At 44.3% G+C, this 14,295-nt stretch overlaps 1 protein-coding gene across 1 annotated transcript in view; it reads right to left on the bottom strand.

The window, feature by feature from the left end:
• Positions 1-5,470, bottom strand: part of rtkn2 (rhotekin 2) — an 83,412-nt gene extending 77,942 nt beyond the window's left edge. The window contains exon 1 of the mRNA XM_080205243.1: positions 5,394-5,470. The gene's annotated coding sequence lies outside the window, so the exon portion shown is untranslated. The remainder of the gene's footprint in view (positions 1-5,393) is intronic.
• Between the last annotated feature and the right edge of the window lie 8,825 nt (positions 5,471-14,295).

The following is a 14,295-nucleotide window of genomic DNA, read 5'->3' as shown; positions in this document are numbered from 1 at the left end:
CAGATCGTCATCAACCTGTTTTGGTCCCCCCCCGTGCTGATGCATTTTTCTTAGCGGAGGATTACTTGTCTCAATAGTAAAGATTGTCTAAAGGGAAGGAATAAACTCGTTTTACTCCTTATCACCAATGTAATAATCTTGCCAAGGTCAATCCCCAGAGCTGTAGGCCATCATTTTACTCCCCCATCCCCACCCCTCCCGCCTGAGTGGGTTCTGAGATAATGATGAGGGTGTAAAATTGCATGGAGAGCATTCCCTTTGGTGACACAGTGGTTAGCACTGCTGCCTCACAGCACCGGGGACTCGGGTTCGATTCCAGCCTTGGGTGACCGTCCGTGTGGAGTTTGCACGTTCTCCCTGTGTCTGCGTGGGTTTCCTCTGGGTGCTTCGATTTCTTCCCACAGTCTAAAGATGTGCGAGTTAGGTGGATTGGCCATGCAAAATTGCCCCTAAGTTTCAGGCAGCTTAGTAGGGCAAATACGCAGGGATGGGGACTGGGTGGGATTGTTGTCGGTGCAGGCGCGATGGGTCAAATGGCCTCTTTCTGCTCTGTAGGGATTCTACGACTTTTTTTCCTCTGGAATTCCAACCTGGTTGTGATTTTATGCTGAGATGGGCAGGCCCTCGAATGGGAGGCCCACCCTTCCTCAAACTAAGGTCCTTAATGGCCTTTTCCTACCCAGCTCAATCTTTAGGCTTGGCGGGTGGATGACAGATCAATGCGGAACCTAAAACTGAACTAAGTGCGACCTTGGCCCTTCTGAGTGGGGCACCTGCTCTTAGGGCGTGGTGACCTCCTATCCCCCAAGATCCCAATCTTTCCCCCCCAGCAACTCCCAGACCTTTCCTATATCACTGATCCCTCCCAATCCCGGTCGCCATCACTTGATTGTAGGCAGCTAGTTGCAGTGCCTCTTCTGGCCACTGTAGCGCTGTTCCTGGAATTACAGAAGAGCTGCCCACTAATCACATTGGCTACAAGTTGGCTGGCAGGAAGTGTAAAATAATGCCCTATTTTCACATGGCTGCCATGCTGTCTGTGGGAGCTTGCTGTGCATTAATTGGCTGGTCCTATCTTACAACAGTGACCATGTCTCAAAAATGCTAACAGATTCTGAGATGCCTGGAGTTTGTGTTTACCTCTATGTTTTAATATTCTTACAGAATTAAATCTTTGATAGAACGTAAAATGTCAGTGGCATAGCTCTTATAGATGGGCTGTTTCAACAATAAAAATTGTGATTCTATTCCATCCTAAACCTTGTGAAGCTCTGAGAGAATCAGAAAAAGGAGTTATTTAAAATTAATTCACATCAGTGCGTAATTTAGTTGTGAAAAGAAACTCATGTTCTGATGCACTGGCGTATTTAGTGTGTTCATGAGTGCTCTCTTCTCTCGCTCTCACGTCAATGGAACTCGCGAGTGCACTTTGCTATTCATATTCGGAGTGTTTTTGTTGGAGTATTCATCAGCTCATTAAAGCTGAAACATGACCTCTATGATTTTCAGACAAGGTTTGGTAAAATGTTGCTCACAAAGAGAAGGTAGAATAACATAGAACACAGAACACTACAGCACAAACAGGCCCTTCGGCCCACAAGTTGCGCCGATCGTATCCATACCTACCAGGCCATAGAACTATCTGTAACTCCCAAACCCATTAAATCTGTACTCATCCAGAAGTCTTAAAAGACTCCAGCAACTTCGCCTCTACGGCAGCCGATTCCACTCACTCACCACTCTGAGTGAAAAACTTACCCCTAATGTCTCCTCTGTACCTACTCCCCAACACCTTAAACCTGTGTCCTCTCGTAGCGACCATTTCAGCCCTGGGAAATAGCCTCCGAGAATCCACACAATCTCAACATAACGAGTTAACATTTTCAGTCACATCGGCATCTGTGATCAGATGTTGCTTCCTGGTGAATCTTTGAACCGTTATGTATGGGGAGTGGGGTGGGAGGCAGAGGGGTAAACTCTCATACCAGGGTCTTCAGTACAAAATGCAGGCCAATACCCCAGCCCATTGCTGAGGGAGTTCTGCAACTGTCTGAGGTGTTGTCTTTTATAAACGAAGGTGCCACCTCAGGTGGATGTAAAGGATTCCATAACCCTGTTTGGGAAGAAAAATGGGAGTTCTCCTCAGTATTCTGGCCAAGATTTATCTCTCAAACAACATCCAGCTTACCTGGGTGCTTGTGTTTTGGGCCAAGTTCTCGTTGTTGGGGTCAAATACAAGTTCTGAACTGGTGCTGCGTTGGATACAGACACCCAACTGATATCTTGTCTGAATTGGCCAATGGGTGGAAGTGATCACGCTTGCCATCCAGTTAAGAATGACGGATGGAGGGGGCTGGGATTTTACTGGCATGCCCACCCAAGGCTGGTAAGATTGCGCCCAAGGCCAATGCAGAATGCCGTTATACAAGACTCGCCCGCCCCAAAATCAGAGAGGGCATGCCGGTAAAATCAGGGCTGGGGTGCCAAAGCTGGAGGGCCGATAGAGGGTCCTCCAACTTTCTTGACAACCTTACTGACCTGTCCTAATACCCTTAAGGATCGGTGCCATATACTCCAAGGTCACTTTGTTCCTCCTCCTGACTCAGTATTCTCTCATTTATTCCTTGCCTTGTTGCACCTTCCAAAATACATTACCTCAGACTTGATTGAATTTCATTTTTCTGTGACTAACCAGATCATTTATAACTTCCTGTAATCAGTTGCCAAAACATCCATCAACCATTACCATTAGCTTCCTGCCACAAAGCCAATTTTGAAGTTAATTTGCCATTCTCCCTCAGATCCACGGGCTTTTACATTTTTGACCAGCGTGTCATGTGGGACCTTGTCAAAAACTTTGCTAAAATCCATGTAGACCACATCCAATGCACTGCCCTCATCAACCCCACTCAACACCTCAATCAAAAATTTCAATCCAGTTACTCAGAAGTTCCTTGATTAATCAATGAGTTTCTAATTGAAAGTTTATATTGTCAGAACTGATTCCAAGAACTTTTCCACATCCAAAGTGAAGCTAATTGTCTTAATATTAATCAGATTATCCCTTCCTCCTTTTTTAAATAATGGTACAAATGTTGGCAATCCTCCAATCCTCTGGCATCAATCCTGCAGCAAAGAAGGGTTGAGATCTGATGGTCAGAGTCCCCACAGTTTCACCTCCCAGCTTCTTTTAACAACCTGGGATACATTTCATAGAATCCCGCTAGTTCAGTAGGAGGCCATTCAGCCCATCAAGTCTGTACTGACCACAATCCCACCCAGACCCTATCCCCATAATCCCACACATTTACCCTGCTAATCCCCCTGACTTTAGGATCAATTTAGCACAGCCAATCAACCTAACCCATACATGTTTGGACTGTGGGAGGAAACCGGAGCACCCGGAGGAAACCCACACAGACACAGGGAGAATGGGCAAACTCCACACACACAGTGACCCGAGGCCGGAATTGAACCTGGATCCTTGGCACTGTGGGGCAGCAGTGCTAACAACTTTGTCACCATGCCACCCCTTGTGCCACCGTGCCTCCCTAATTTCATCCAAGCCTCATGTTTTACCCACTTCCAAAAATGTCAAACCCTTTAACACTTCCTCTCTCACAATGTTGATCCCATCCAATATTTCACACACTTCCTCATTAACTATGGGTGGACATTTACAGCCTGTCCTGCTGGTGGGATCATCCTGCCAAAGTCAATGGAGTTTTGAACAACTCACCACATTTTCTAGCCCCATCCCCATCACAAAAACTCTGCCATTTGACATAGTTATTGGCTCCCTGTTTTGTGAAAATAATCAAAAAATATTCACTATGAACCGTACCCACATCCTTCACCTCCTCAAACAAGTTGCTGTTTTGGCCCCTAATAGTCTCTACACTTCCCTCAGTTATCTTCTTGATCTTCGTAATGACTTACCTTTGTTAGGACTTGTGGGGTTTAAACTAAAAGAAGAAGATGTGGTTGCACACGTAGATTCAAACTAACAACAACAAGGTTTATTGAGGAGCTGCTGACTGTACAGAGTAGAAACTGAAACTAAAAGCAGGAGCCTGTGGAAACCCCAGTGACATCACCATCAAATCATGTGATTGGCTGTTAAAGCAATTATACAACCACTTAAATATACAACAATAATTATGCACTCACAAAGCGTCTTTAGATTTTCCTTCATTTCACTTGCTAGTAGATTTTCATGCCCCTTTTTGCTTTCTCAATTTCTTTTTTAATTTTCTCTCTACATTTTCTGTACTCTTCTAAACCTGGTGTCTGACGTAAGTTTCTTTTTTTTGCATTATTTTAGCCTCGGTCCACCATGTCATCCAGGAAGCTGTAGATGTGACCCCTCTCTTTTTCTTCGTACAAGGGTACTTAACCTAAACCCTTTGAATCTGCTTCTTGAATGCTTCACAACACTTAAAGTCCAACAGGTTTATTTGGTAGTAAATGCCACTAGCTTTCGGGGTTTGCTCCTTCGTCAGGAGGAGTTTACTACCAAATAAACCTGTTGGACTTTAACCTGGTGTTGTGAGGCTTCTTACTGTGTTTACCCCAATCCAACGCCAGCATCTCCACATCTTGAATGTTTCCCATTGTTCAGACACCAGTTCACCTTCAAGTAGCTGCCTCCAGTCCATTTTTACTAAACCATTTCTCAGCTCAGTAAAATTGGCCTTCCCTCAATTTAGAACTTTACTCCTATTTTGTTGTTGTTCTTTCCCATATCTATAGTTAATCTAACTGTATTATCATCACTATGACCAAAATGCTCTCTTGATACTCTTTCCACCTGCCAAGCTTCATTCCTTAAATCTCGGATTGCAACCACACTCCTTCCATGTTGGGCTTGCCTCATATTAACTAAAAGTAATTGAGGAATTCTAAGCCCTCCTTACCTTTTACATTGCCTGTATCCCGGTTAATATGAGGGTGATTGAGATCGCCATTATTATTGCCTTTGTATTTGTCAGAAATTTGCCTACAAATTTGCTCTGTCTCCCTTGAGCTGTTTGGAGCTCTGACGAAGGGTCATCCAGACTTGAAACAAAGAACAACACAGCACAGGAAACAGGCCCTTCGGCCCTACAAGCCCACGCCGCCATTTTAACATTCAGTGAGCGCCACATTCCAATTCCTCTTCTACCCATGACTTTTGCCTAAGCCTCTTGGACTCCACAATAAAGGGGTGCAAATTTGGAGAATTTTATGTGTACCAGATTGATGGAGGTCTAAGTTAGGGACAATTTATTAATGCCAATCAGCCTAAAAGCACGTTTTTGGGGCGTGGGAGGAAACCGAAGCACCCGGAGAAAACCCACGCAAGCACGGGGAGAATGTACAAACTCCTGGAGATCCGACCCGGGTCCCTGTACCTGCACAGCAAACAGTGATAGTCACTGAGCTGTCGTGTTGCCCATCAGTTGGTCCAGCTTAAGCGTACACTAATGACGTGAAGCACTAGGCAACTCTCAAAGCAACATCCAAAAGCAGCCCTCGCACGACCCACCGCGTGTATGCCCCTCGTTGGCCAACAAGGCAGACTGAATCACCTGTGGATGTAAACAAAAAGACATCAATAAACATACACATCTTATACAGACATTCGCAGAAGATCCCCAGAAGCTCAAACGCAAGACAGGTGAGCCATAAAATGTGTTGGATGGCCCAAAGGAATCTATTGATTCCCAGGAACGTCCTGAGGCTCTTGATCCTTATTTAGAACAGTCTTGTACGCCTCCATCTCTAGTCTGCTCGTGTGCCTATCTAGGCAAGCCTTAAACAACTCCAGCGTGCCTGCCTCCACCACCCTACTTGGCAGTGCATTCCAGGCTCCCACAACCCTCTGCGTGAAAAACCTTCCTCTAACATCTGAATTATACCTCGCCCCTCTCGCCTTAAGCCCATGGCCCCTCGTGATTTTTGTATCCAACTGGGGAAAAAGCTTCCCACTGTTCACTCTATCTATGCCCCTCATAATCTTACACACCTCTATTAGATCTCCCCTCATTCTCCGTCTTTCTAGGGAGAACAGCCCCAATTTGCCCAATCTCTCCTCATAGCTAAACGTTGTCTCTATTCTGTCCCCACAGATGCTGTCAGACCTGCTGAGATTTCCCAGCATTTCCTGTTTTTGTTGCGAAAGTGAAATGTTTACTTAAATGTTATCAAAGGTATGTTGTATTTACAACATTATTTTTGTTAATAGATGTTTTCCATTAAACTTTACAAAATTCTACTAATGCTTTATTTAAACATCAAAAGAGAACAGTTAAATATGAGATAATTATAAATGAAGTAAACAAGGCAGAATGATACTAATGATAAACACATTTAAATTTTCCACAGCCCAAAATATGAACTCTTCTTTGCTCAACCTCAGGCAATAAAGTCACAAATCACAGTCTGAGAAGATCTGACCTCTTCTCTTCCTAATTACATTTTCAGTTTCCATATTCTAAATTGAAACACACAAACATTTATAAGCACGCCACACGTAAAGTTATATAAAAGTATAATGGAGATTTAAACAGCAGTTTCACAGATTTAAAACAAATAACAAAACCTATGTCCATTTATACATATTAAATAATACTCATGTTCAATCATGAAAGTTAAATTAAAAATTACGCTTTAAATGAACCAAAAACAATGGGATTAACTGCTTAAAAAGAAATAGTAAAAAATCAACATACCATTTATAAAATCCTTTTGATTTCTCCACCTTTACTGTAAACTGCTGTTCAGCTTTTAAACAGCTCAACCTCAAAGGGTGTTCGCAGCCTGTCCCGTCGTAAGGGAGAATGGTTAGAGTCCCCCGGTGCAGCGCTGCGGCCTTGCGGAGATTGTAATGCTGAAAGTCAAAGGCTGCTGCTCCCGTTGGGAGTTGGATTGCAATTTTTGAATGCAGGTAAGTGGGCAAAAATATCAACTTTTTTTTAGCAGCCTATGGCTTTCTGCTACTAGCTGGATGTTATGGATCATAATATCTGTCAGCGGAACTGCTTTATAAAATTACATTTTTCTCTGTCTTTCAATTGCTGGGCTGATAAAATGGCACCAGCTGATCACATGTATATCTCTGGAAGGTGAGCAGTTCGAAAGCAAACAAAAGTTACCACCTCAAATGCCCAGGAATGTAACACTCCTCGCATTGCGTAGGTATTCCAGCCAAGTTAACATGATGGCTTAGCAGACGAGCTGTCTGTCCCAGTCAGCTATGAACAAAGGCATTTGTTGCAACTTCTAGGAGGGAATTTTCCCACGCCATGGGAATCGTAGTGGGCGGGGGGCGGACAATGCAAAGGTCCATTGACCTATGGCAGGATTTTCCGGTTTTGGGGTGAGCGCAGCCGGAAAATCCCACCCCAATCCGGTGCTAATGGCCTAAGTATTAGCTCTTAAAACACACGATGGCTTTCAACAAAGGACCTTGCATTATCAAGTTGAAACCAGTGTCTCCAAGAGCAAAAGGAATCCAGAATCTTGTTAAAAATGTTAAGATTTGGGCTGCACGGTAGCACAGTGGTTAGCACTGCTGCTTCACAGCTCCAGGGACCTGGGTTTGATTCCTGGCTTGGGTCATTGTGCAAACTCCACACAGACATTCTCCCCGTGTCTGTGTGGGTTTCCTCCGGTTTCCTCCCACAGTCCAAAGATGTGCGGGTTAAGTTGATTGGCTATGCCAGGAAATTGCCCCTTAGTGTCCAGGGACGTGTAGGTTAGAGGGATTAGTGGATATAATATGAAGGGATATGGGGGTAGGGCCTGGGTGGGATTGTGTTTGGTGCAGACTCGATGGGCTGAAGGGCCTCTTTCTGCACTGTAGGGTTCTATGATCTATGATTCCAGTCTTGAGAAAACACACCCTTTATCCAACATCTAGGAGAAATGTCAGTAGATATGTCACATGTTTTTCCCCAAGCTGCTTGTAATATTGCCCTGTGGACCTGAACTCAGGCAGTGAAAGTTTGACCTCCAACAGTAGTTCCAGGCAAGCAACCTGTACTGTCTACCATCATACCATCCAGCACTCAGCGGAAAGAACACTCGCCCCTCATCAAAACTGCAAACTACTGGGACAGTGGAACTGGGGCCCTCAAGACTAACTCCACCCTGCGAGCCTTCTCCCCGGTAGAAGTCTTGTTTCTGGAAACACAGATCATGCTGCAACAGTCAACTGAAGGAGGTGGTGAACATGTTGACAGTAAATTACTATTTAGGGGAAAGATTCAATATCTGCAATCTAGGTAGAGATCTTTTCTATTCTGTAGAAAGAGGAGAAGACTTTCTGCTCCATGATATTTAATTTAATATAATTTTATTTTATTTCATTTAATATAATATTTCAAGAAAGGGTACCATGGGCGGCATGGTAGCACAGTGGTTAGCACTGCTGCTTCACAGCTCCAGGGACCTGGGTTTGATTCCCGGCTTGGGTCACTGTCTGTGTGGAGTTTGCACATTCTCCTCGTGTCTGCGTGGGTTTCCTCCAGGTGCTCCGGTTTCCTCTCACAGTCCAAAGATGTGCTGATTAGGTTGATTGGCTATGCTAAAATTGCCCCTTCGTGTCCTGAGATTCATAGGTTAGAGGGATTAGTGGGTAAACATGTAGGGATTTGGGAGTAGGGCCTGGGTGGGATTGTGGTTGGTGCAGACTTGATGGGCTGAATGGCCTCTTTCTGTACTGTAGGGTTTCTATGATTTGGTATAATTCAATTATACTTTATTAGTGCTCTCCTAGGGTAGAAAGATGAACGAAGTAGTATGATTGAGCAACGTGGCTCATCACTAAAACAGAAAATCCTCATCATTAAAACAGCTGGAAGGACTGACTTTATCAATGCTTCTTTCATCATCACCCCTCTTCGTTATTTATGAAATCCTCAGTGACATTCAGTCTTTTGCAGACAAAGGTAACTTTTTGAAAGGCCTTAATCGGACAGAACAAGTTAGAACTTCCTCCATGTTGGTGGCGTTTGTGGAGAGAGAAACAGAATGAACGGCCACAGCTCTACCACCTCGCCTGCCACAGTATTGGCGCGGGTGAGGGTCCGACAAGAGAAATCTCCGTTGACCTTGGGTGGGAATCGCCCGAGCGAAGCTGTAAATTCCCACCCAAAGTTTCAAGTGTATATAACACTTCTTCAGAGCTGAGGACTTCACTGTCAGTGAGAAGTGTTGGAGCCCTGAGGTGTCTCTGTTTAACATAACTGTTAAGAGGCCAGAGGACAAAAATTGCATGATTCACAATTGTATCTGTGTTTTCTTGATCAGCAGTTCTGAAGATTTCTGATTGCTGCTTCCTAGAACATTACAGTACAGTACAGGCCCTTCAGCCCTCAATGTTGTGCCGAGCTATGTCCAATCCCAAGATCAAGCTATCCCCTCCCTATAATTCTGGTGTGTATAATTCTTCCTATGACAATAAAGTTTAAAGTTTATTTATTACTGTCACAAGTAGGCTTACATTAACACTGCAATGAAGTTACTGTGAAACTCCCTTATATTAGATCTCCCCTTAGACCTCCCTTAATCTGGCACACATATAATTCTCTAAATTTGCACCCCTTTATTGTGGAGTCCAAGAAGTGTAGACAAAAGTCGTAGGTAGAAGAAGGATGGGAATGAGGCACTCACTAAATGTTAAAATGGGCAGCGGGGGCTTGTAGGGCCGAAGGGCCTGTTTCCCATGCTGTGTTGTTCTTTGTTCTTTATATTTTCAGTATCTACTGCACAACAGGACTTTATCATGGTATTCCTCATAAAAGTCAAAATCACCAAGAAAGAATAGAATAAGGTTAAAGTTTATTTATTTGTCACAAGTAGGCCTACATTAACACTGCAATGAAGTTACTGTGAAAATCCCCTAGTTGCCACACTGTGGTGCCTGTTGGGTACACTGAGGGAGAATTTAACATGGCCAATGCATCTAACCAGCACATCTTTCGGACTGTGGGAGGAAACTGGAGCACCCGGAGGAAACCCACGCAGACACGCAGGGGGAGACTCCACAGACAGTAACTGAAGCTGGGAGTCAAACCCAGGTCCCTAGCACCGTGAGGCAGCAGTGCTAGCCTCTGTACTGTAGAAAAAAGGATAATATTGAAGACAAGGTTGAAGATTCTTGAGAATCATGTATAGGATTATAGAGATTAGTGATTCACTATGAACACATTATCCTCTCCCATTCAGGTAATTCACCTCATTAAACCTGTTCATGATAAGTTATAATTAGCAATGAAATAAACAGAAATCCAGCCAAGATTTCACCCTCTCTTCAATTTTGAATGATAAAAGCCTTCCAGCCAAGCTCAACTCATCCATCCAGAGTGACATATGAACATACATATTCGAGCAGGAGTAAACCATTCCGCCCTTTGAGCCTGCTTCACCATTTGATAACATTATGCCCGCGACTGCAACTCAAAAGTATTTAATTAGCTGTAAAATGATTGAAACAAGCTGTACAAATGTAAGGGGGTGATTCTCCCAGCCTGTCGCACTGCACTAGCAGTGCAAAGGGCCAGGAGACATCAGCAGGGGCCGGTGCGGAGCTATTTTCATTTTGAAATTCCAATTTAAATACCATTAGCAGGCCTCGGACTGAAGTCTTTGATCCCGCTCGCATCTTCCCCCCACACCAGGAGTGATTCACTCCAGCGGTGTTTATTCCTGCTCCCCACGAATGGAGAACAGGCAGCTGAGCCGGCTGGAGGAGACAGGGGCCCACAGGATGTTGGGGGTAAGGGAGCCCCGGGCATTGCCAGCCTGGCAGTAACAGCCTGGCTCCCTGGCACTGCCCAAGGGGCAAACTGGCAATGACTAAGGGACACCTTGGCACAGCCCACTGGGTATTGGGCAGTGGTAAGAGGGCGATGCCTATTGGGGCAGGAATGATTGGCGGGAATGAGGGGGTCCTGCTGCCACTCTGCATAGGGATTGGTGGCAGAGACAGGGAGGGCATCGATTTGGCTGGCCATCTGGGTTGGGGGGGGGGTGTTTTGGAGGGGGGAGAGGATGGGGACTGCTGGGGGAAGGTGGGATGAGGGCCAGACATCAGTGTTGGCCTGGAGACATCTGGGAGGCCTGCGATTGGCCGTTGGGAGGGGTCAGTGGGGCAGCAATGTGGAGTCAGGCGGCTGGCCAGCGATTGGGAGGCCAGCACTGCACGAGTGGATTGGCACACGCAACGCTCTGCTGCCGGCTTCTCCAGCGGGAATAGGCACTGCCCACAGATTTTCAGCACGAATCTCTGAGGGACTCTGCAGCGCTCTGTGTGGGAGATTCATTTTGAAAATCCCACCAAAGAAAAAACAGCCAGACTTACTCCAGTTTTTACGTGAATTTGACACTTGGAATTTTTTTTTGGAGAATCACTCCCTTAGCTTTTGATATTCCTTCATTGCAGCTGCATACAGCAGGCAGAATGAATGTAACAGTGGTCTGATGCTGATTCTCTGAGGATAATTAATCACAGAGCACTCAATTGATATTAGGAAAGTGCAATGAAATTGTGACATTTACAAAACATTTCAATTCTGTGGCTAATACAACCTCACCATTCTAACTTTTCTGATGCCAACTTACAATATACCATGAATGGCATTTGTCCCTTTCACGTTAATAATACTATCCCCAGGATTTTCCAATCAGACATCCACCAGCAGCTCGGGAAAAATATAGAATTATTGATCCGAAAGTTTTCAAAGAATGATATCGGATGCAAGAATTAACTGTGGCCTTAACTCAAGAGGATGTAAATAAGGTTGAAAGAGTGCAGAGAAGGTTCACAAGGATGTTGCCGGGACTTGAGAAGCTGAGTTACAGAGAGAGATTGAATAGATTAGGACTTTATTCCCTGGAGCGTAGAAGAATGAGGGGAGATTTGATAGAGGTGTATAAGATTTTGATGGGTATAGATAGAGTGAATGCAAGCAAGCTTTTTCCACTGAGGCTAGGGGAGAAAAAAAACCAGAGGGCACGGGTTAAGGGTGAAAGTTTAAAGGGAATATTGGGGGGGGCTTCTTCACGCAGAGAGTGGTGGGAGTGTGGAATGAGCTGCCGGAAAGTGGTAGATGCGGGGTCACTTTTAACATTTAAGAAAAACTTGGATGGGTTCATGGATGAGAGGGGTGTGGGAGGGATATGGTCCAAGTGCAGGTCAGTGGGACTAGGCAGAAAATGGTTCGGTACAGACAAAAAAGACCAAAAGGCCTGTTTCTGAGCTGTAATTTTCCATGGTTCTAAGAGCTGGTTTGTTTCCACTATCCCAGAAGCTATTGTACAAATTGTGCAGTCCACTCAATTTACAGCTTAAAATGGACACATAAAATTAATAAATAAGAAGCTATAACAGCAAAAAACTTGTGACTGCAATATCCTGAGAGAAATAATTTCTAGAAGAACTTAAATCATAGGATTGGATGCCCTGCTTGAAAGCACCAATGGCCTACCCACTTATAGGAATGACCTTATCTGCAGAGCCTACCATGTGGCTCCTAATCTTGTCTCAGTGGCTGCGCTCCTGTTCACAGTCTGCTGGCCATGGATTCAAGCCTTACTCCAGAGACTTAAATACATAATCCAAACTGACTTTCAGTGGGGTTCTGAGGGGATGTTGCACAGTTGGAGTTGCCATACATCAGATGAAGCGTTAAACCAAGTCCCCCATTTTCCATTATAAAAATTCCAAGGTACGATGTGAAGAAGAATGCTACTGGGACTTGATGGTTTGAGTTATATGGAGGGGTTGGATAGACTGGGACTTCTTCCTCTGGAATGTAGGAGGCTGAGGGGTGATCTTATGGAGGTCTATAAAATAATGAGAGGCACAGATTAGCTAGATAGTCAATATCTTTTCCCAAAGGTAGAGGAGTCTAAAATTAGAGGGCATAGGTTTAAGGTGAGAGGGGAGAGATACAAAAGTGTCCAGAAGGGCAATTTTTTCCACACAAAGGGTAGTGTCTGGAACAAACTGCCAGAGGTAATAGTAGAGGCAGATACAATTTCTCCCCCAGTGTACTGATCAGACTCTGGAAATACCCAGGCTTGAATGTAAAGAACACGTTATGGTTAACACTGCTGCCTGACAGTGCCAGGGATCCAGGTTCAATTCTGGTCTCGGTCACTGTCAGTGTGGAGTTTGCACGTTCTCCCTGTGTCTGTGTAGGTTTCCTCTGAGCACTCCAGTTCCCTCCCACAGTCCAAAGATATGCAGGCTAAGTGGATTGGCCATGCTAAATTGACACTTAGTCAGAGATTTACAGCATGGAAACAGGCCCTTCAGCCAACTTGTCCAACTTTTTTAAACTCCTTAAGCTAATCCCAATTGCTTGCATTTAGCCCATATCCCACTGTACCCATCGTATCCATGTAAGTATCTAAATACTTTATAAAAGACAAAATTGTACCCGCCTCTACTATAACCTCTGGCAGCTTGTTCCAGAAACTCATTACCCTCTGTGAAGAAATTGCCCCTCTCGACACTTTTGTATCTCTCCCCTCTCACCTTAAACTTATGCCCTCTAATTTTAGACTCCCTTACCTTTGGGAAAAGATACTGACTATCTAGCTGATCTGTGCCCCTCATTATTTTATAGACCTCTATAAAGATCACCCCTCAGCTTCCTACACTCCAGAGGAAAAAGTCCCAGTCTTTCGAGCCTCTCCATATAACTCAAACCACCAAGTCCCGGTAGCATCCTAGTAAATCTTTTCTGCACTCTTTCTAGCTTAATAATGTCCTTTCTATAATAGGGTGACCAGAACTGCACACACTATTTCAAATGTGGCCTTACCAATGTCTCAGACAACTTCATCAAGACGTCCCAACTCCTGTATTCAATGTTCAGTGTTGGGGGGTTAGCAGGGAAAATGTATGAGGTTACAGGGCCTGGGTTGGATTGCGGTCAGTACTGATTCAATGGACTGAATGGCCTCCTTCTGTACTGTAGGGATTGTATGATTCTTTATGGATACCAAAGTTAGTCAGCCTGCCCGTCCCCTCACGTTCAGCAAGAAGATGGTGAAGACAGTATTTCACAATTCTATTAAACAGATTAATGTGCCTTTATGTAAGACAGAGCCCTTTATAACATACCTTTAGGATGGCTAAACCTGACACTTAAAAGGTTACCATGGCTGTTAAAACATATGAATCTTAAGTATGTTCAATATCTTAAAATGGTTGTAAAATCAGTTATTTTTATATCAAGTTAATTAAGTCAGGCACTATTGAAAATGAACACAATTGCTGTTTTCATCTTGTACAGATAC

Source organism: Carcharhinus amblyrhynchos, chromosome 17 (genome assembly GCF_965287045.1).
Source record: "Carcharhinus amblyrhynchos chromosome 17, sCarAmb.v2.hapA, whole genome shotgun sequence".
Classification (NCBI taxonomy): domain Eukaryota; kingdom Metazoa; phylum Chordata; class Chondrichthyes; order Carcharhiniformes; family Carcharhinidae; genus Carcharhinus; species Carcharhinus amblyrhynchos.
This window is presented reverse-complemented; position numbering and strand designations above follow the sequence as displayed.